At 39.9% G+C, this 23,738-nt stretch overlaps 1 protein-coding gene and 1 long non-coding RNA gene across 6 annotated transcripts in view; one reads left to right on the top strand and one right to left on the bottom strand.

Moving 5' to 3' along the window:
• Positions 1 to 8,017, top strand: part of LOC105197250 — a 95,496-nt gene extending 87,479 nt beyond the window's left edge. Inside the window, exon 6 of the long non-coding RNA XR_005574369.1 lies at positions 7,560 to 8,017. This is a non-coding gene — a long non-coding RNA (uncharacterized LOC105197250). The remainder of the gene's footprint in view (positions 1 to 7,559) is intronic.
• LOC105197268 (nephrin) overlaps positions 1 to 23,738 on the bottom strand; it is a 300,694-nt gene that overhangs the window by 117,435 nt on the left and 159,521 nt on the right. The window lies entirely within an intron of this gene.

Below are 23,738 nucleotides of genomic sequence, written 5' to 3'. Positions count from 1 at the left end.
GTCCAAGTTTCGCGGATGTATCGAATCGGCGATTGCTTTAGAGCGAGCGTATTCATGATATGCAGCTCGGCGTATAAGAGCTCTATTATCTCTATTCCAGCTGCTCTTTGCGTTAAAGCGTAACACGTTGTTACAAAAGCGAGCGGGTTAATTGAACGGAATCTCTCCCTTGCAACCTGTGATTAAATGGGTCATCTCTTAATCGCGATCTCGACTCGGCGCGAAAACGTCTCTTGTTTTTGTTACGCGTTCCGCACGAGAGATCGCAGAGGCGTTCTAAAGGCGCGTTGATAAGCATTATTACAATTCCGTAAATCTGAAAAAGAAATATGGATTACGCAAATCCGGGTCGCGTGATGCGATTCGTGAAATCTGCATGGACGTAACAAGCTTTATAATTCTGTTTCTGATTCTGGAAGTAATATATTGTTGTTGATGCCCGAGTCATGTTTTTTACTACTGGCTTTATTTCGGTTTTATATTAAAAAGCTCATGCAGCGAGAAAATCTGTTTTTTTTTTACCTTGGGTACTTGCAGCTCTCTCTCTCTCTCTCTCTCTCTCTCTCCGCGCTCCATCTTATTTCATGGCGAAATAAGATTACCATTATATAACTAATAAAGCTACTTTACGAGGCGTTATCTTTAAAACTTATGTTATCGGTATGCTAGAATCTGGGGAGGCCGTCAAAATAATCTTTTTTCTTATAACAGAATAATTATAATGCAATCAAATATGTATATTGCACGATCAAATATTGAAATTAATACATGCAATAATACCTCTCGCTAAATTTATCTCTTCGTTAAATGTACCATCGATTAAGTAATGATTCTAAAAAAATTGAAAAATTGAAAAATCTAAAAAAAAAAATTATTATTTTTCTAAACTAGCATTCGAATATATCTCTACGCATCGAAATCCTTTTCTTTTCTCTCCTTTTTTCCCGATTATCCCGACAAGAAGAAGAGTCGTGATATTTTTAACTTTGCGAGTACTTCGTTGTCGTCGATCGTTTAGCGAGGACGTCTCGCAAATCCGATACGAACGTGAAGAATCGACTTATTCGCGCCGGTGCGCGGGGTGGTGAGATCGCTGCTTGCAGAAATGTTTACCCGCTCAACTCCTGTTAAATTACGTCGCCGAATCAACTTATCCGTGAAGCGCGCCGCGGTTGGCGACCGCCGTAAAGCAGTTTAGTACCTTCGGGTCGCGCACCGCGAATAATTTACAGGGACGCGAAGAAGAACGGTAGGTAGGTGGGTACCGCCCGCGCTCGTTTAATCTTTCCATCGAATTCGGAAGTGAGATTGATGGAAAATCTCCCGTGAATCTCTTCGACGGAGATAATGGGAGTCCAATGAGATCGGCTCGCTTTGTTCGCGGCCGCATTAACGTTTTATCTTTCACGGCTCGCTAAGCCTCCTGGAAAAAGTTCGCCGATCGCGAACGCGTATATTTATGAACGCGGATACGTTTGACCCTGCGAGCAATTATGCGAGCGGTTATCGGTATCGTCGATCTCTTGTTTAATGACGGTCGTATCGAACGCGATGCCCGGCACTTGCTGCATACCCGATGCATTGGCAATGTTGACCGCCTGGATGCAATTGATAGCGTCGAGTTGGAGCGAGGATGTAGTTATCGGTAACGCGTGAAGGTAAAATAAAAAAAATAAAAACGAAATGAGATCGCAGATATCCGTTAATTATATTCGCGTTTTCACTTATTTAGATCCGACTGAATCGTAGCCGAGAGAAATATGCAGAGCGTGTTCTAAAGATACGAAATTGCTCTCGCGAAATTGTTAGCGATTTGTCTTCGATACAAGAATTTATTCTAATTTGTAACTGAATATATTAATTCTAATTTGTATACTTGAGATTGATTTAGAATCACTCGAAGAAAAATCAGTGAGATCATTGATAATACGTTGATTCCGGTCAGTGAGAATACCCTCCTTTTAAACGGAATTTATTAAGAGACAGTGAATAATCACAGTTATAAGTATAGCACTGTAAATCAGAAAGTAAAAATTTCACTAATGACTCAGATTTAGAGAGTACACAAAATAGTCTCAGCGAAAAACATATTACTGATCCCAAAATATGTTATAGTAAATCATCAATTGGTTATTATGGCATTATGTTTAAAAAAAAATTGGTTTAACTAGAAAAGTGTAATCGTCACCACTTATGAAGTCCTTATAACCGTGCAATGTATTAGTTAAGTTGCTATTTCACTATCAATTGATGCAACACATAAATTGTAGCAGTAACTATATTTTTTTTTTTTTAATTATTCAGTATTACACTTTGGTACCTGTAACTTCGTGAAACTAGCGATAGTACTTAAATTTTCGAATTGTCAAATTTATAGTTGCCAAAACTATTTCGTTTTCTCTCTCTCTCATCCGATTTGCCTCTTATTTGCGCACACCTTGTTAACACGAGATCCAAGAGTCGGATTCTCTTGTTTAGCGATCAAATTTGCGCGACGCGGAATAAGAACGTCTTTGTTAAATTGAAGTGCGTCCCTCCCGATTCTTCGAAACATTTCAGTCACGAGTGTTCGGGAAAATCGGAGAATCGTATCCCGAATCTCATCGCCGCTGCCGAGGTCAAAAGAGGCGATCGGCCGGTCATTTTCCTTAGTTGGTTAGAGGCGGCCGAGCGAGGCGTGCGCGTTCAGAAGCTTCTCGTTATCCGAAAGGCAAACTTCTTCCGTCGATGAGAACGATGAACGAAACGATAAGGAAACTTCGTCTCGGAGCGGCAATCTCGCCTAAAGAGATAAGAAAGGTGCACGATTTTACGAAGCCTCACCCCCGCGCCATCGTCTCGTTAATAGTCTCCGCGAGAAGACAAACGAAGAGGGAGAGTTGGGAACAAAGTAAAGGTGGCCTTAAGCCGTGAGGTGAAAAAAGACCGGCCGATAACCGTCGGCGGACGGGGCGCCATTTATTGCATCATCCGTTCTCGCGGAAAATTCTTGTCGCGGCACACAATCAGCCGGAGGGTGAAACAATATGCGAGACTCGCTCTTCACCCCAAATAGAAAAATTCCCGTTTCCGTTGGCGAAATAAATTTTTTCTCCCATAAATCTTTCGTTCGTTTGGCCGATCATTGAGATTTTATCTATTCATCCGTCTAATAGCTTCTTAACGTAGCGCGATTCTTGCGTTAAAAAGTACTTTAACAGTTATATATATTTCACCGATTGACATCTAAAATCAACAATTGATGATCCGTATCGTGTAAAGCCATCTAACCAGGAAACATCACGCGTATCACTATATAAATCAGCGATACGTACTACGAATCTTTGCGGTGAATCAACCAGGCGCTCGATATTTGGACCTCCGTTTTACTCCTTGGGCTTCCTGGAACGCCTGATCCGATGAGTCAGTGATAGCGCAGCGCTTATTTATTTGTCGCCCGGTTATTACGGCGCGCGGAAGAGCGTCGCGATCTGTCTCACCGTGAAATTACTAAACACAACGTCGGAGAGAGAAAGAGAGAGAGAGAGAGAGAGAAAAAAGAGAGGAGGAGGAGGAGGAAGAGAGCGAGCGGCCCTGACTCTGCCAGTCGCCTTTATCGCGGCAGCAATTTTTTCCGCGACACGCCTCGTTTGGTCCACGCTCGGAGCACACGCTTCGCCAGACGCGTCGGCCGAGGCGTCGGTGCGCGCGACCGGCGGCGGCGTGCGATGCGAGCCGCGCCGCGCCGCGCCGCGCCGCGCGCGCTTTCATGGTACTTAGGTGCTCACGCCGGCGGCGAGCCGAGGAGTCGTATCGCGTGAAATCTCGTCTCTCGATCTGCAATCAGCGTGCGTAACATGCGACGACGACGACGTACGTACGTACGTACGTAACTCGGGACATGCTTTTACCCGGGAACATAATTCTCTCGTGCGAGACGGCGATATTACAGTGATCGCGCCGCCACAGTCCGTGTAAAAGTGGAAGATAAGAGGTGCCCCTCTTACGTTCTCCTTTACGCGATACCTAGACTGAGCTGTCACGGACCGAGCTGTAGAGGTGGCAGTGCCGGATTTACGTCGCCGTGCGTGCTCCCAGCAGGCTCTTATTAATTTACTTAAATGGATCTCGTCTTTGTCGTCGTCGTCTCTGTCGTCGTCGTCGTCGTCGTCTAAACTTGAATGCAGTTCTTGTAACATATAAAGTGGTTTTAAAAGAGGGGTAGAAATTTATCAGCGACGCAAAGAGTAACGTAAAAAATAATCACTCATCTGTAAGAGTGCTTGGTTCCTATCAGGGTAGTCGAGTTTTACCAACGCAACATGTAAGAATTATTAAAGGAAAGAGGAAGAAAGTATGTGCATGTGTTTCATGCTTGGTTAGTTCGTACAATTCTTCGCATAGAAAAATTCTCGTATTGAAAAAAAAAACGATCATTTAATAATTTTTAGTTTTCTTCTTTTAAGTGACTATTATCTTCACAAGGATTTTCTTGATAATAGCTCCAAAATACATTTATTGTTTATTTGGAATATTTACTTAAAATAAACTTTTGTATGGAGGAAAATGTATACTTGAATTAAGTAAATACCTATCACTTATTTCTCAAATTTCATATATCCGCAAATCTATCATAAGCATCATATTCAAAATATATATGTTGAATTCTAGTAATTTAATGTTTCGATCAAGAATATTAATTTGAGACAAAAATTTGATTTACTCATTATTCTGAATTTTTTTGAACATTTATATTATTCTTCGAAAGAACTTTTTTTCTAGTATATGGTAATGAATGTTTTTAATTTGTGACGAGTATATTTTAAAACAATTATCAGAAAAACAGCCTTTGTTAAAGACGAGCGAAAAAGACAAAGAGAACTTAGAAGAAAGAAATGTAAATACGATAATCGTTTTTCTTGGCAATAGTATTGATATTTTTCTATGTGTGAAAACTTGATACGTCCTTCTATAAAAAAAAAAACAATTATTCAATATGTTCAATTTTCAAAGAAACATATTTATTTAACTTAATTACTCATTTAATTAACAAATTACGTGTATCTGAATACTACTTGGAATTCATTGGTATGCTCTTTCCCGCATGTCGATAAATCATTATACTTATTTAAATAAGTTTATTTTTCTTAGAGCTAATAGCGTTGTACATCTTGGCAGTGTAGTAATATTCATTCGTATTGACAAATGCCGAGAAATTAATATTCCTTAGGTTAAGCCCGATAATTTCTTCACACTTCCCGCAAGGATGACTGATCCGCACAGTCATTTGGACTTAGCAAACCCACGGACCTGAATTCATCACTGCGGACACCTATATACATTTGTACATCATATATACGTACTCATCTACAAACACACGCTTTCCTGAGTGATAGTATGAATAATGGAGGAAACGTACAGCAAAAGATAATTCAATTTAAAAAAAGGAACATTAAAGTTTCTCTTTAATTGAAAAATCTTGTTGAATTAAAAACATTACAAAAAATTGAAAAAAAAATTATGCATTAAAATAATCGGATATCAATTATTACAACAATTGCGACTAAGAGAATTCGCACAATTTTAGCAGATATACATTTCTAAAGATCGTTTTTTGCTCTTGTAGAAAAATGAATGAATCGTACGCACAGGATGCATCAAATTTAATGCACAATTAATACTTTCAATGTGATCTTTTATCTTCGAGTAATTTCTCGGTTGCTTGATATCATATTTCGAAAAATGGTCATGGATACGAAAAGGAAAAAGTAACGCGAGCATATGCGGTTGCGGTGAGATGCGCGCGTTTCCCATCTTTCGTGCTCCAAGGATCATGGGCAGCATCAAACGTCAAGGGCATTAGCTAAGTGAACCCGACGGAGCAGCGGATGCTGGCGATTATTACTTACTGCGGCTGCAGGGAGTTGCGCGTAATCGCGACAGGTCGTCCTTGGCTCTCTTCGTGCGGCTTCGCATTTTTTTTCGATTCTCCGGTAAATGGCGCCTGTAGTTTGCGTACGTTACATATACAGTTTCCAGTCTCATTGAAGGTCCCATCCACCGATGATTTATCGTTCGGAATGCGACGCGTATACCGCCAATGCGTACTCACCCCGTCGAAACATCGAGCAGGGGCATGCCCGTGAATTTCGCGAATTTCATTGGCGGATATCCAATTGCCTCGTAATCCTTCTTTTCCTCGCGTTTTAATACTCGGTCACAAAAGTTTATGGGAGACAAGGAACGCGTTCAATATAATAGGATATGATAATCACATTTGCATTCAGATCTCAATGATCAATATAATTTTATGTTACATAATACACATACGTACGAAGATACACGTATAAAAATGAATATTTTTATGATCAAAGCAATGATCAAAGACTAGCACAACATAAAAAGAGATGTGAAATGAAAAGGTTAAAAAAATCCTTTGTTTTTTTTCAATATATATATTTATGTCGAGAAATGTTTTGGAAAATATTTTTCCGTAATTAATATTGTATATTGTATATATAATATTACAGAATTGTTAGTTTTGTATTCTTTGGCTAACTCGATCCTCGTAACAACCCTAGTCCTTTTGACAGATTTTCATTATGTACGCAATATATTGAAAATTCATTTAAACGATACCAAAGACCTAACCATGGAAATGGAAACGGCAGTAACAATTAAAAAGTGGTAAACAGTTACACGCGAGCCATAGTCTGCGGTATGGGGTCGTCTGGGGGTTATTTAAAAGCGCGTTAAAAATGTTTGACGCGATATCCGGCGATGCGATACGCTTAAAAAGCCGACTGGCCGAGGCTATACCATCTGTTTTGCTGACAAAATGGCTCGTAACGCGTGCCCGTGTCCGCGCACAAAGCGGTTTGTACCGTTTCGCCTGTGCGTGGCTGGTAATGGCTAGTGGATTAATTTTGGGGAGACTCGAGCGAGCGTGAAACAAATTTGCGACGTAGCGGCGCAACACGCGCGGCGAGTTTATTCGGGCGTGGGTGATTTTCGAAGGGGGTGGAAGAGGAGGAACGGAAAAAAAGGAGGAGATCGATTTCGCTGCGCTGCATGCGATATCGATGTAAAAGCCCGGCCGTGAAATTTTGTTCGTGAAAATCGCGTCGACGACTACAATCTCGTGCTTCGTGTGCTTTTCGTGTCTCTCGTTACGCGCCACAAGTGTGAATGAGAGAGGTAAACAGGTAAATACATTTGGACGTTTAGATTCTAATGCTGAATGCAGTTTATCGACGAAAATCCAATAAACGTTTGTTAACTAGATACATACCGCACGCATTAAAATTAAAAAAAGTAATCATCTATAACATATTATAATATTTGCCACTAATTGCATCTTTGTTCTTTATTTTAATCATTCATTTGAATTTAAATAAACATTAGAGTAAAGAGATTTTTGCTTGTAAAACTATATGATCTTATGCTTAAAAGAAAGAGATTTTGGAAAATTAAATTTTACTCTATTTTAATGTACGATTAAAATTCTAAGAGCAAAATAATTATTTTTTTAAATATTCATTATTTTGAGCGCTACTATAATTTTCTTTTACTTGTTACAGATTAAATTGCAGAATCTGAGAGAAGGTGGCTGAGTAACTCCGCTCGTTGCGCATCGGGTCGGTGAGTCACGCATTAATTTTCTTATTATATTTCAATATTTTACAAATGTCCTGCGCGGGATAAAAAAAGTGTATAACGAGAAGAAGTAATTGTGATAAAAATTTTAATAGAATTGTGATAATTCCTGGAAAATTCTGGGGATAAATTTACAAATTTTGAGGTGGACACCATGTACAATTATATTTTTAGTTATACATTTTTTAATAATTTTAATGAATATTGAGATGAATAAAAATTGCAATGCAAGATTTTTTTAGAAGAAATAATATTAAATGTTAAAGGACGATTAGTGCTACAAAGTGAAAAGAATAAAAGAATATGAAGTTACAAAATTATAAATTAACAAGGTGTGGCTTTCGCGGGCGTATATCACACCAAATTATCACGTCAAAGTTTAAGGGTGACAAACAATTACGTTGGATCTTCTTCATTAAGAAATTTCCCAACATAATGAAAGTTATTTAGAGTATAAACTTTCTGGTGTATCTTGCATAGAAAGTCGTGGAAAACGACAACTGCAAGAATTACAGGTAACTGCCAAACGGCTCGTACGGACGTAGCGCCGGGACGGGAACTGTAAAACGCCAACGAATCGTGTTCGAAAGACGCGGAACTTGGAGAACTGTAAATGAAACCCCGCGGAATCGCGAAGTTCGGATCAGTTCGTTTCGTCCGGGAGAAGTCCGGGAAGTCGATAGGAGAAAAAGGAGGGCGGAATAAATGGTGGAGGTAAGAGGATACCAGGAGTGATTGGCCAAAGAGTCAGATAAGTACGAGAGAAGGAACGAGAGGGCGGAGGGTGCCGGTGGGACGCGAGGGAGCGAGAACGCGCTGTGAGGGGAAGAAAAGATTCGGAAGTCGAGCGGATACGCTTCATTACGTCATAGATTGTTGTAGGAAAGCAGGTCGAAGCGAGATATCGTCGTCGCGAAGGGGGAGTTTCATGCTCGCAGACGAGGGATTGCGGAACAAACTTATTCTGAGCACAAATACTCTGGCAAATTGAGTCGAACCATGGAGAAATAGAGAAAGATTTGAAAATAATTAGGTCTCGTTGACGGAATGATTGAATGAATTTTTCTCTAACTTATATAAATACGTCAAAACATTGTCTTATACCAATTCAAGACTTAAAAAAAATATATAATGGACTACGAGAATGCAAAAATACCTAAAGCGGGTAATATTCTAAATATCATTCGTGGTATTACATTTGTCGCATATCGATATTTTGAAGTCAATATTGTTTAAAAGTGCCCTAAGAAGTTCTGAGCTTATAATAAATTGCATAGAATGAATTTCAGATTACTCAAATAAAATCGTAAACAGTTTAACTTTCCTTTCTTGCCTTTCGAATATTTCTTACGTATTAGAAAAAGATAAAGGGTTTCCGTTTTGTATCGTGGTCATAATTCTGCTACGTAAATAGATGTAATAAGCCGAGTGCCCAGTGTGGTTTTCTCCCATGTGGTTTAACGTATCATTGCCTCAAGCCGCTTACATATTGAGGTACTACGGGACACTTGTGGCTTTCGCACCCGACCGCATAACGAGACGGATGCTTCTAGTTACTGAATATTGATAATACCGGATGATCCAAGGAGGGAAACTTGACGAGAGAAAATTTTAAGCCAGAAAACTTGGAGTCATTACTATGTTAAATATATCCATTAGTTCGTACATATCAACGTAATCGCATTAACTTGATTATTTCTACAAAGAAGAGATAAAATCGCAGGGATTTCGTCTCATTACAGTTTTCCTTAAATCGCAATCTCGTCTCGGACATCATTGCGTTTTTCAAGTAAAAGTGCGATCCATATTAGGCGACCTCCCCTTCTTTCGCACACGATAGGATCTCAACTCTATCTCGAACTATTAACGCAAACGCGGACAATGTCCGTAAATTTCTGAACTAATTTCCGCGCCGAAAGAATGAAAAGTTCGCGAGCGAGGAAAGATTCGCGATGGGGATAAGGGGGAAATGTTCGCGAAAAAGAGTTTCAACGCGAAAGTTGATGGCGCGCGTACGATATATTGAAAATTGCGAGGCGAAAACACGAAGTACAAAATGCACTAGAGGATTGGGGTTAGTCCGTAAGCGTAAAGAGGGCGGACAAGACAAGTGGAACGCGAGAGAGAGAGAGAGAGAAGGAAGATAGGAAAGAGGGAAAAACTAGCATTGCAACGGAGGAAGGAATGAAGGAAGGAAGGAAGGAAGGAAGTACCGAGGGTGGAAAACGCATACCGTCGCGCGCAAGTATTCCTCCAAAGTCGTGATTAACCCCTCGTCTCTCGCGAGCCGCGCGAGCTTTACCGTCCGACCTTACCACCCGTCTGTCCCTCCGCTGTCGGTCTCGTCTTTTCCCGATCCTCCGCACTCCTGCGAACCCGCAGACCGTGTCCGAGACTTTCCGAAGCATCCCTCTTTCCACGGGGCGCGCCACGTCGTAGAGCGAGAAAAGGGCGACGGGGGCGGGAGACGGAGAAGGGTCGACTGCGGAGTAATAAAGAATATCCTTTAACCGGGCGGCTGTCATTAACGCGTGAAATTAAAAGTTCCAGCTCGTTCGAATGCTCGAGGAGCGAGAGTCTGGGGTAAGAGGAGCCCGTTTCCGCAGACTTACTGCACTTCCGATAAAAATCGAGACGGAGGCCAATTATAATTGGCATACTCGCACCCGACCACGTCGCTCTCTCTCTCTCTCTCTCTTTCGGATATCCTTCCTTTTGTTTTCGCAGTTAGGAGTCGCGCAATTGAGTTAAGTAATGTGCCGAGGAACTTGAGTGACTCGCGAAGATTTATGAAAGTTCTCGTGCTATGGTTGCTACGCGGAATTCTCGATAATTATTAGCATTTTCTTAATAACTGCGGCATTTTAATTACACTTTTTATATATTTTTATTAATTCACTAGTCTCCCTGCGATATCCGCTTTTAACTTACTTTCGCCTTTTTGTTTCCTTTTTTTTTAATTTAAATCATTCGCGAGAATCTCCAATTTATCTCTTTATTCTTCATCCAATGTACACCACGCGAGCAAAATAAGTTTTTCTCGTGAAAGAATAATAAGAGGAATTTTAAAAGGATCTTATTAGATGTGATTACGATATATCTCGGCTACACGAGTCATAAATTACTCGGATTACTTCAATTTCGCACGCACATTTAAGTTCCAGGCGATTCTAAATCTTCCTCTCGTACACACGCCGAGAGATGAAAAGAGAGAGAGATCTTTGTGTTACGTCTGCTTTCCATAATTCCGCATCGCTGCAGTTATTTATCGCTCGGTTTAATGCCTTCGGGCGGGAAATAAAGAAAAAAATATTAAATGCATCGAACGCTATCAATCATACGTCGATCGTGGCATCAATCTGCGAACCGTTAGGCGAGGCGTGTGCGTGCTAATAACGGTGCAGCTCGGTGTACACGACGTTCTACCGTGATGCGAAACTGAAAAATCCTAATCTCGCGTAACTGGTATGACCACCACACCGGTGAGCGATTACTATTAGCCACCGCGCAACCGATCACGCTACTGCGCCGCTGGACAACGCGAACCGGATTGATGTGACATCGAGAGATCGAGTTAATTGGTGCGCCACGTATTTTATTCGTGGAATGTTTTAATGGCGGATTAGATGGAACAGGTGTAGCGTTTATTAGAGATTATAGCTACGACTTTGTGAACAACGACGTTACCTCGACGTGTGTTTGTTGTATCCATTATACTTAAAGTGTTATTTTCTGTGTAAACGCGGAAATATGCAAATTAAAGCACGGCATTTAAAAGTTAAATATCTTCATGAGTTCTATTATTAAATTAATATCGCACGAAAGATCAGCGTTTCATGCTGAATTTAGCCTGAAGAAAAAAAATGCAACGCAGTGACGTGGTATTTTGCAAATTTCATGTGCCACTGCGAGTATAATAGTATTATGGTAAATTTGTCGAGACTCTTTCTGTGTTTATAAAATCTTTTTATTGAACAGAACAAATATACATATCCATGTTTATCTACCGTAAGTGAACAGATATTTGTGGATATTCTTTCGAGGTATTAAAACCGCTTTTGCAATGTAAATGTTGCACATGCCCCTCGTTCTTCAGCCGAAATAACAATAGTTCATATATGTTTGTCTGTTTAACTAGCTAAATTCCACGCAACAGATATATTTATATCTTAAGAGTAAGATATGATCATTAAATCAAAATGTTATAATCTGTTTATTAAAATTGTATAGCATATTATTTAAAGCGAAACTAATATATTAAAATTTCAAGTCAATTGATCATAGTTTCTAAGAAGATAAAAGTTCAGGTTAAAGTTTTATACATGACATAACAGATGCCCCAAATGATTGATATATCACGTTACTTTTTGAAATGCTGCGATATACGTACATAAAAATTGCATGAATGGTTAGAGCGAATCTTTTTGTATGTCCTTGCAAAAATTCAATTTCATTCACCATGTAACTTTTTCACATGCAAATTGAAAGTGTAAAGATGTACTATAGATGTGTGTACTAAAAATGACGTTTGATAAACTAAAGAAACAAAAATTTGGCAAAAATATTAAAAAAAATAATTCAAAAAATTGTTACAAAGATAATAAATAAGAAAATAAGTTGTAATATTTGTAACGTTGCAGGTGTAGGAAAGCAAATGAACTGTCTAATTGTACAATTTGGTACGAAGCCAAAAGCATCTGAAATTTTTACCGACAAAATTAAGAATATGCATAATCAGTACGTAAAATCTTAATGATTATTAGAAACTTTTCATTAATTTAATTTTATGCAATGAAAACTAGTACTGATTTCAAATTCAAATACATGCTAAACTTTTAAAAATTATTGCATTCTTAATAATATAATTTTGGTGTTGAGATTGTACCTCAACCATACATTCTGAGACAACGAATTATAATATTTTTTTATCGACATTGCATCTGTGAAAATTATAAAAAAATATTAAGATTCCAGACGGTAAACACAAGAATGACGATAAAAGTAAAGTATATCGCCAGCGAAAGATTTTATATACTCGCAGTGGTCGCATGACACGACGATAGAGTAGGTAACGTGGTAACATTTCGTCCCTTACGATCTCTCATCTGGGACTTATCGAGTGTCAGCACACCTCGAGATACACCCACTAGCTGTCAGTGACAGACAAACCCCTCGGTCCGTACTCCTGAGGTTAAGGAAGGTTAATCGAATCAATATTGGCGTAAGGATCAGGGCTCGCAGGATCGCAGGAAGGTCCATCGATGTTGAATAGGCTAGCTTCCGCTGGATAATAAACCGCTCTCGCATTTTATTTTCCCTCGTTCATCCTGCGTGCACGATAGTTCTTCTATAGGATTAAAGAGGAAGCGTCGGGATTACTTGAGGAAATTTCACGCGAGCACCACTCGCGTACTCATCTCCAGATCAGATCGAATCTAGTGGTTAATTAGATTAATTGCGGCACTGGAGTAAATTTAAAAGTCAATGTCTTAATGAAGCGATAATTGTATATAATTATGTTTATCATGTATCAAATAATTATGATCGCAATCTCGGTAATAATAACGGTAGGAACACAGTGGCGTAATTTTTCGCGGAAATGCAATCCGTAACTTTTCAATGATATCGTTACACTGAATTAAATATATCGTTAGCTCTTGCAACACTTTAACAATGCACGCTCATCATACCGATGTAATTACCTCGATTGACCGCCTTGCTTTTTATTAATTTAGGACTTCATTGCGAATAGCCAATATGGAATATAATATGCAGAGAGTGAAGTATGTTCCCGAGGCTCGCGAAACCGGCATTTGCATGATAATGACTCGCGGAAATGGTATTAGCATTTAACGGAAGCAAGAGTTTATGGAAGATAATGTGGGAATTTTAACCGAAATTTTGCACAATTTTTCCCCCGTGATAAATCAATTTCGCCGAATGTAAACATTAATTTTACAGAGATCAAAAATTCAGAAAAAAGTGTTGTAATTATTCCTATTTATTCCTAATTGTTTTACGCAACTTTAATGGGGTAATTATTCGTGTTCGTTCTTGCGTATAAACGTATGGGAATATAATAACGTTCAAGAATATCCCGGAACTTCGCAACTACGGAGCCGAAACTTTTATAATCGTCATTTTAATATTGATCCATATATATATAAAACATTCCGGAACAACTCAACTAGCCAATATTGTCGCGAATGCGTTAATATCCGCTCGTTCGTAGCTTGCACCCCTGTGTAAAAAAAAAAAAGACGCGTGTATGCGCGCGCGCGATTTTTAAGCTCTGCATGCCCTTATACCCTGAAATTTTTGTCCGGTCTCACAGGCATCCACAAACTACATCATATACGTAAAAAGTGGGTCGATCATGCCCACGGGAGAAGGGAGGGGGTGGGAGGACAGCAGAGCGAGAACGGGGAAGAGAGTTAAAATGGCACCGCCGATAATAACCTGTCCGCGACGCGAATGGGGTGTGTCCGGCTGATTTATATCGGAGTACATAATTCACTTCCGGTTTTACGTCGACGGCCGCCGGTCCATCCGTCCGTCCGTCCGTCCGTTCGCCTCGGTATGACGGACAAATGACTATGGCGGCAGAAAATGCCGCCACGCAGCGAAATACGCGTGTGGATCGGGCATACGGAATGGTCGTAGAGCATGCGATTCCGATCTTATTGATGAACGTGCGCGTCGGCGGCGTCCCAGATTTGATCGCCTCGATATCTATTCGAGTCGCGATCATCCATTTTCTTCGCAAGCAGGAGATGGAGGAAGAGGAGATACGTCTCCTCGGCTCTCCGTGACTTGGTTCGCTCGTAGGAAATCTCTCCGCAAGGGAAATGGTGGTTTTCCTGTCGATCGCGACGAGTCCCTCGATTAATGGATATTTTTTTCCAACCTTCATCCGAGCAATCTAATATTTTTGTAAGATCATTAATTGTACGGCGTCTCTTATACAAATCTTTAGCATGTAAAATTATTTGAGTTAATTAATTACACGTGTAGCAATATATCTCCAGGGCTCTGGGGAAAGCAGAGAAAAAAAGTTATCTTAGTCTTGCTCTTTGAAAAAAAAAAAACCTATTCAATTCTTTCACGTTTGGCATAGAAACATAGTGTCGTAATTCTCTCCGAATCGCCGAAAAATAACGCGATCCCCTCCCGCGCATGTGTTGGAGATTTGCATGTGTGGTTTACACAAAGCGAGAGAGCTCCCGAAAAAAAAGCATATCCCGTACCTCTTTTCCATTTGAAAAACGAGATAACGATGGTTACGAGAAATCCAGTCATTTCCCGGACAAATATATTACAATGCAACTGGGGCCGCGACCCATGTTCGGTTTTACCATTGCAAGTATCGGGGATTCGTTGCGTTCGCGAATATAAAGACAAGATAAAACAACCCCCCCCCCCCTTCCCCCTGTCTACCCAGACCTGCCAGATCCCTCAGTCTACGAACCATTTGCAAACGCTCGCAAACGCGTTGCACTAATTAGATTGCAACCTCTCAAAAGGCACCAGCAATCTAGGCATCTTCTCGCTTAATTAAAGACCTTCGTTATTTGCCTCCTCCTTAATTCTCCCCTCTCATTCCGCCCACGACACTGCTCGCGAAAAGGACTCGCAAGAATTACCAATTTACATCGTCTAATTATACCGTCGGCCTCTGTGTGCGTGTGGTGTGCGTGTGCGTGTGTCGGCCATGTCGCGCGCAAGTTTAGTTTGTCACGCATGCCACAGTTTTCGAGCCACCATTCGCGGTCGAGCGGCGAGACACGACCGGCATGTATGCAATTACAAACGCGCGCGCGGGTTGTTCATATTTTTCAAATATTCGATTTCGATTGTAACGCGACAATGCTACTTTCGCGCCGGTGCGCGATGTGCTGCTTTTTGTGCGACTCCAAACCGTATCTCGCTCGACCGAGCTGACCGGGCCGGACCGAGCCGAGCCGATTGCGGAAACGGGAGCAATTTTTTTTTTTCCTCCACCGGAGAGGCGTGTAGAGCGGCGGTGGATTGACGCACAGCCCGCGCAAGGGCGACGCGAGCGAAACGCGCGCGCGGGGCGTATCGAGTTACGTCGTTTAACGGGTATCGATTCGCGAGCGCGAAGTCGCGAAAGCGCACGGCCCGGTTGCATTAGGGAATCCCTTTGATCGCGACATCGATATCCAAGCCGGCGAGCGTCACGTACGTAACGCGTTTGTGATATCAAATCGTGACTCCGCATCGAAATCGTCGCCGCAGCGACGGGAAGACGCGTTCGCGCTCAACTTGCCGCCGCGGATGATGCACCAGGACGCGTAACCCAGGACGGGGTGCCGGGGTGCATCATTTTAGCAGAGAGCCGCGCGATTTTAAGCGGAGCAAAGTGGGGATTTATTACAGATTCGTGGACTTCTCTGAATTTCCTCCCGGAAGAGTGTACTTAAAAACTCGCGATTAGCGATGCAAATAAGAGCATGCAAAGAAGATTGTGTGGGTAATCGCGTATGATTAAGCTTGGTCGCTGCTGCGAATAACCAGGGAAGGAATGGCACGTCACACAGCGTGGAGGCGCTCCTCGCGTTTAATTTTGCAAAATCCTAAATAAACAGAGATTGCGAAATTAATTTCTCTATTTTATATATAAACAAAAATATGCAAGCGTTTGAATAGATAATCCTTTTATTACTCTCGATAATTCGAATATCAAATCCTATAAATGTTTATGTTGTTAAACACGGATTATAAAAAAAAAAAAAAGTTTAAAATCAAGTGAAAAATCACTGTAAAATCAGATTAAGAGATAAGCTTTCATTATCTGTTTATATCCACAATCTCGATCTACGCAATTGCCTATAAAACTGTACATATTTCAATTGGCTGGGGGAAAATGCATTTTGAGATAATTAGAACATCCCGATAACGACCAGCTAAATGAAAGCGCAATGAAATATCTACCTGTTCGTCTCAGAGACGGTCGATATTTTTTTTTTTTCAACCGCAACATTAAAACTGCAAACAACGAATTTTTCAACAGCAACGTTAAAACTGCATATGGCATCGGAACAATTCACTCTTACTGCTCCCGTCACCGCGTATTGCGTAAACAATACCTCCCACGAATGGAGGTCAGCGCATTGCGAGCGCATGGAATTCCTGACGTCACCCCGCGATGCATCCCAGGTATTTCTGCAGCGGTCAACGTGGACATGTGTACAGAGGCCATAGGTTAAACTCGTCGAACGTCTTAGGGGATGAGGGATTGCGAGGCGGCTTGAGGGAATATTCATCGAGCGGCGAACGGGTTACATCGGTCGGGGCTGGTGCATTTTGAGGGAAACGACCGCTATCCTCTATATAAGATAGAAGAGCCCCGTTACGTCTATGAGGTCGTTAGTCTATATTCTACATTCGAAAATAAACGGCGCAAGAAACCAACGCGTCGACGACGGAGCTCTACTATACATCTCATTTGAAATATTAATTTTGCGGCGAAAAGTAGAACGCACGGCGCATCGGGGACAGAGCTCATTGAAGTTGCACGAAGGCGGCGTCTTATGGATATCCAACGACGATATCCATTTCTGTCGAGGAACGCTATCGACACGCGTTTTTCTTTCCTCAACGGTTGTCTGCGAAAAAATTCCCGATTAACATCGATAAGAATCATATTACAATGGATCATTGCGTGCGAAATGTCGTGTTATTAAATTTTAGAGAAGATTCATATATGCACCCTGATTTATTTAATCTTTTTTTCGAGATAAAACAAGTTTGCACAAAATTGAAGAATTGAGAATTAGGATAACATTAGGATCTTTTTTTTCGTAGAATTTTTTAAGGATCTTTTTTTTCGTAGAATTTTTTAATACATGTACGAGTGCAAAAAAGCAAGCCTGTTTTTTATTAATAATATAATTACTTTAAACAAATAAATACTTGTGCTTTTTACAAAAAAATTTAGTTTCTACTAATATCCATATCAAAATGGCAATTTGAACATTTATTATAAATTAATAATCTTGATAATTATGGAAAAATCTGTATTTTTACTGCAAATAAATAATTTAAATTTCTCATAATAGTGTTATAAATGTTCTAAAGGTTTTTAGTTACTAAATCCTAATTTAAAATCATAATTTTTTAAAATTTTTACCACATAATTTTCATGAAAATTTAAAAAAAGTGTTTAATTATTTTTTCACCATATTAGATCTGCCATTTAAAAATTTAAAATTATGACTTCTAATTTGTAATGAGCGATTCGAAAAATCCCCGAATATAAAATTTCAAAAAAAATCAGTGTAATAAAAAAATTGTTGATACAAAGATTAAATTTTACAACTAGAAAAAATTGTGTTAAATTAAAAAAAAATAGCTATTAATATGAAATTTATTAACCGGGATGTTATTAAAAACATAATTATGATTTTTAAACAAGCACACTTGAATTCGCATTTGTAAGAAAAAATCGTTATTTAAAAAAAAATGGTTTCTCATTTTGTGAAAAAAATAAAAAGTATTATTAAACTTTTTCTAACATATTTTATTTATTCCAAAATCAATATAAATCAATGATAAAAATCTAATGTAAAAACGATATTTTATTTTATAACATTCGATATTTCGTTTTTCTCTCTACATATCTCATAATATTTGAGTGCTCCTAGTTTAGTAACGTGCGCGATGCATAACACAAACGCATACATATGCATATCTACGATGCACAGAAGGAAACACTTCATATTAATTTATAATTTATTATAACTAATTTAAGCTTCTACATGATTATTAGTATGTACAGTAAAAGGCAAACGTAAATAAATAATATCTATAATGTCACAGATATCACAGATATTATTAATTTATACATACGTCGCTTGCATAATTAGTGTCTCATATCGAAATGATCCTCGTATTGCCTAATAGCGTTCCCGTTAAAAAAAATTGATTTGTATTCCATGATATCCACGGGATGATAATAATAGTTTTTGAGGATTTCGCGAGGCTCTTTAAATGTCAAGCGTTTTCACAATTTAATGTTCGTTAATATTATTCGACGAAAAGTAGTAATTACTGCAAAAATGTTGTTTTATTCGTTTGTTGCGACTGATATTGCAAAGGACCGAACCGTAACGCGTGTCCATGTATAAACACGTAAAACGAAATTGGGGAAAATGCGTAGGGGCGGGGGGGGGAGGCTGCACGCACAGGTGAATATGCATTTTCGTTTAAATGCCATTTTGTTGCGGATATATATTTTCGGTGCAAACCCGTGCTCGTGGCGCGGAACCGAAAAGTTAACTTTATCAACGCAAATGGAGATATTCAGTATGCGAAAAAAAAGGATATCGCTAAATCACATTTGTAAAGTTATGTCGTTACAAATGGGCACGGAAAACATTTGTCGATAACCGTCACTCCAATTGTATAATTCATACATATGTATTTACATCGTTAGCAGGAGCACGAAAAACGACAAATATGGACGATGACAAGTGAATTAAACATAACAAATACAAATAAACAATTCGCGCAGAAGCTCTGGCACATTGCGTAACAGTTAACTTGTTAGTACTCCCTCTGTTTCTTTTCTTTTTATTATAACGGTAGGACGTTACGGTTTAAATCTTTCTGATATAATGGGAATGAAAAATAAAGAGCGCTGCATTAATATTAAACGCCGTCTAACAACCTGTAAAACGATTTTTTTCTTGTTTACGCCACCCTTTGATATTTACATGGTAAATATTTAATTAATCCTTTTTAATTTAAACTCGCTCACCAGCACAATCGCCTTATTATGGCGTCCTAGTTCCAAATATTTCGGGAAATGAATATTAGTTCTGCGAACAAAAGCATACTCGTACTTTATCAAAGAGAAATACATTCGAAATATATTACGATTTAATTATCTTTTTGTTACACCCTCTACAACCGAATCAAAGTTTTTCCATCAATTTCAGCCGTTTCGAGGAACAATATTGAAATAAATTAAACAACAAAACCGTCCTTGTGCCAGATGATTGATTTTCGTCGATTTCTATTAATTCATCGCGATACCACGATTTAGGAGCGTCCGATACTTACACTGAAAATCGAATGACTTTGTTACGGAGCTACGCTGTTTCGTGCGTGATTTGATGAAAAAGGATTAGACATATAACGCTTCAACGAACGGGCAAATAGCTTCCGGGAATGATGGACTATGCTATCCTGACGCACATAAACCCCGGGTGCAGTTAGAACAGTCGGAGCCGTTCATTTGTCGTGCGTCTGCATCAAGTATCAGAACCGGCAGGCTGGCAGGGTTTCCACGTTCGGTGACGTGCGTTACAATTTGGCTTAATCCGCCGGCCCAGTAAATCAACGGTGGCTCGACATCGCAGGTTTACGGGCGTGCCTACGTGTCGACCTGATTCGCGTCTATCTAACGAACCTGCCGCACCGTGATCAGCGCAAATTCTATGACCGTGCCCATCGCTAAGAATCATACAGAAATGAAGAGAGATAGAGAGAGAGAGACAAAGAGAAAAACGGGAAGAAAGGCTTTACTTGAAAATTGCATCAAATCAGACTGGTTTGCCTGGCGAAAGGAATTTTGAGTGGCTGACCTGCGAATTATGCGAAGAGAAAAAATTAAATGGGAGAAAAATTAATTAAATTGTATAATCTTTTGTTATTATAAAATTTGGTACGGGCGTTAAATTAATATATTTAATTAGAGCTCTCAATTTGATACAATTCAATTAATTCATAGATCGAACGTCGAGATATTTGTTTCCGTCGTCATTCTGAAACTGACATCCGATACGTCAGATGTCATAAGTTCCATTTAAAAAATCGTTCGATCAATTAATTCGTAAATATTTACACATGTCTCTCTCACCGTGGAGACAGTATGAATCATGATATACTAATTTTACATTAATGATTTGGTTTGAAACTTGAGCGTGGAAGCCTTGCATTATAGTTCCGAATTGATAGTATGAATTAATGACTTTATTATAATAATCATGTTGCTAATTAATATATCGTTTACATATGTATATAACATTTTTCACTTTACGTCTTTGCTATTTGCATACTATTGCAGATTTTAAATTTAAATAATATAATGTACAGTAAGTTAAAATTTTCCATACGTCGTTACACATCCTGTTTTAATTTCAGTGAATAAATATCATTCATGTTTATTCAAAATTTTTAATAATTTTTTTATAAATATATTTTTTCCTTAAGCGAAAAAGATAATTAAAAATATTGGAAACATAAAATTTCGGCAAAATTCTTTAAACGTTTGGATGAAAGCATAATACAATAGAAAATAATTGTTACTAAATTTGCTTGTTCTGCAAGCTTTAGTAAATTCAAATCGATTATTCTGCTGCTTAAAAAGCACGAGACAGTGGTGGTTATTCAAAAGAATGTGAAACGATGCAGTTTCGCGATTTCTATTCGTACAAAAGACATTCGGAGGTCAGTCGACCGGTGCGCTCAGTGCAACGGGAGTATTGAGACCTTTTCTCTTCACCATTCGAGAGTATTCGAGCCCTTTACGGGTAAGGGTCGTAGACGACGACGGCGATCGGGATTCGAGGGCATGCACCAGCCGATGGCATGGCGAACCACCGGGCGTGAAACAAGTGCAGCGCACCGTCTGCGCGGTAATACGTGTGTGCATGTGTGTACATACGTGTGCACGAGTGCAGCATACGACCACTGACACTCCTACACACAGATCCACCGTCCTCGTCCTTCGCCCGCAAGATACCCTCGTGTGGTGGAACTCCGTCTACGGGGCTGTAAATATTTATACCGGCGAAGCGTGAGAAAATTCTGAAGCGGTGGTGTGTATGTGCCTCCGTCGAGTATGTGCGGGTGGCGGAAAGGGGAGGAATGGTTGAGGGAACGATGGTAGAGAGCAGAAAGAAGTGGAAGAAGCGTGCGATACATCGTTTCGCGCGCGAGGGTAGGAAAGCTGAGAGTTGAACGAGAAACGGACGATTCTCCTTCTCGAGGGTCTCGGACCTTGGTCTCCCTCGGGGACGATGAATGAGAGAAAAGGGCCCGGCGAAATTCACGTTGCAATTTAGATGCGAACGCGCGGAAAAGCCGGAGGTGGCACCATGCGCGATGCAACGGCGTCGCAGCTGCAAACGGCAAATGGCACGTCGAAAATTGACGAGGGTCATTACGGCGTCCTCGTCGCGAAGATTATACGGCGGTGCGCCTCGCGACCTGCCCCGCTTCAAACATTAACTCGAACACGTACGCGCAAAGTTGACGCACTGCGCAACACGCAGCTCGAGCCTCGACTGCTCGATAAAAGCTCGAGAAAAATGCGAGCGGAAGTACCGAATTGTACGTGACCCTGTTAAACCTTGTTTAATAACAATAATCATGCGTGATCCGCGAGAGAGTCGCGTTTTCTCAAATTCACAATTCTTTCTTCGAGACTCCGTCGTGTAATCACGAATACCGAGAATGCATGAGAATGCCTCGGTCTAAATATTAATTATCGCGCTTCTTGTTCTCGAAAATGCAATAAAGGTAAAGACGCAAAAAAAGTACGTCACAAGTAATATTTCGAAAATTTTCGAAATATTAATTCCTGCATAAAACTTAGTCGTAAAATATATAAAAAAATAAAAAATATTCCGGATGTTTGAGACCGCCAATTTCCCCTTTTAAAGGTTTTTATTAAAAATCCCAAAATTGTTATAAGTGAATCGGATACGTTCTAGTGAATGGTGATATTTTCAACTTCCAGTTTCGACCTGAACTATCCAATATTGAATGTTTTTAACGTAATATGGTATTTTTTTTATTGCAGGTTTGAAAATTACACCAAAAAAAATAAGAAACTTTTGTTTCAAACATTTTTTTTTTTTAGGAATTTCTCCACTAACGTTAAAATGATCTTGAAAGTATGAAAAAATAAACTTGAACTAAAAAGTTAATAGAGGTAATTTCAGAAAAAATGTGAGACAAAAGGTTTTCTTTTTTTTACGTATAATCCGAAACTGCAATAAAAAGCATCATGTTCCCTTCATTTAAAAAAAGTACTTTTACCGGCGCTCTCACGCATATATATACATGTATATATATTCTTTCTCTTGAGTCTAAATATGATAAACATATTTTTATAAATAATGTTTACGATCTTCTACAGTACCATCATATTTTTGCGCGTAGAATCTCTATCACCTTGTTACAGAAATTCTTTTTCTGTACCTAGTTTTCAACTGACATAATTTACAGACTGCTCTCCCAAAAATCGTGACTCAGCAATTAATTTTCGTCGACGCTACCGTGTTACGGATTGTAACGTCACGCTACGCTGCCGCTGGATTTGACCGGCTGGTATTGGATTACTCGCATTCGCCTCGAGGGCTTTTAACAGGTGCGACGACGACGACGAAGTTCATTTGGTGATTCCTTTTGAAGGCGCGACCACTTCCGCTCCTCGGCTCGCCGGTCCCCTTAAGTATTCAGAGACAAGGATAGGGGGCCCGTCGGCAGAGTAACCGAGCCAACGAGGAGGATAGAAACTCGGAAAGGTGGCGATGGTGCGCCATGGTAAAAGATGCGTGTTCCGGTGCATGCCCCGTGTGGGACTCTCCCACGGGCCCGCGGAGCCCCTGAACTTGCTTTATATTATCCCGCCGTCGCTTATAAGACGTCCCTCTTATCGTACCGCGAATATCTATGCGGTACTGGCGATAATTAGGAATTCGTGCTCCGCTAACTCCGCCGTGTGTCGAACTGTGTCGCACGCGGGTTTCGCTCGGCGGAAGGCACTAACGAGCGCTCTTATGATCGACGATGATGACGAACGCTGCTCTGATAGTTGAGAAGCTCGCGGGGAGAGTATATATATATATGTAGGTGAGCTTCATGTTTCATTAATTTTTCCACAGGCGGATTTAACGTGATAATATTATATCTTGAGAGAACCCCGTGGTTTAGAAACTGATCGCGCAAACCCATCGCGTGGATAAAAACGAACATTCTCGGGATATAAGTGTATCTTATAGATACGTGTAACGATAAGAAGAAAAACTTGGCAATTTATTTGTGACCCTGTAAAAATCGCTCGTCAT

Source organism: Solenopsis invicta, chromosome 3, assembly GCF_016802725.1.
Source record: "Solenopsis invicta isolate M01_SB chromosome 3, UNIL_Sinv_3.0, whole genome shotgun sequence".
Classification (NCBI taxonomy): domain Eukaryota; kingdom Metazoa; phylum Arthropoda; class Insecta; order Hymenoptera; family Formicidae; genus Solenopsis; species Solenopsis invicta.
The sequence above is the reverse complement of the archived record's forward strand: the minus strand, read 5'-3'. Positions and strand labels throughout refer to the sequence as shown.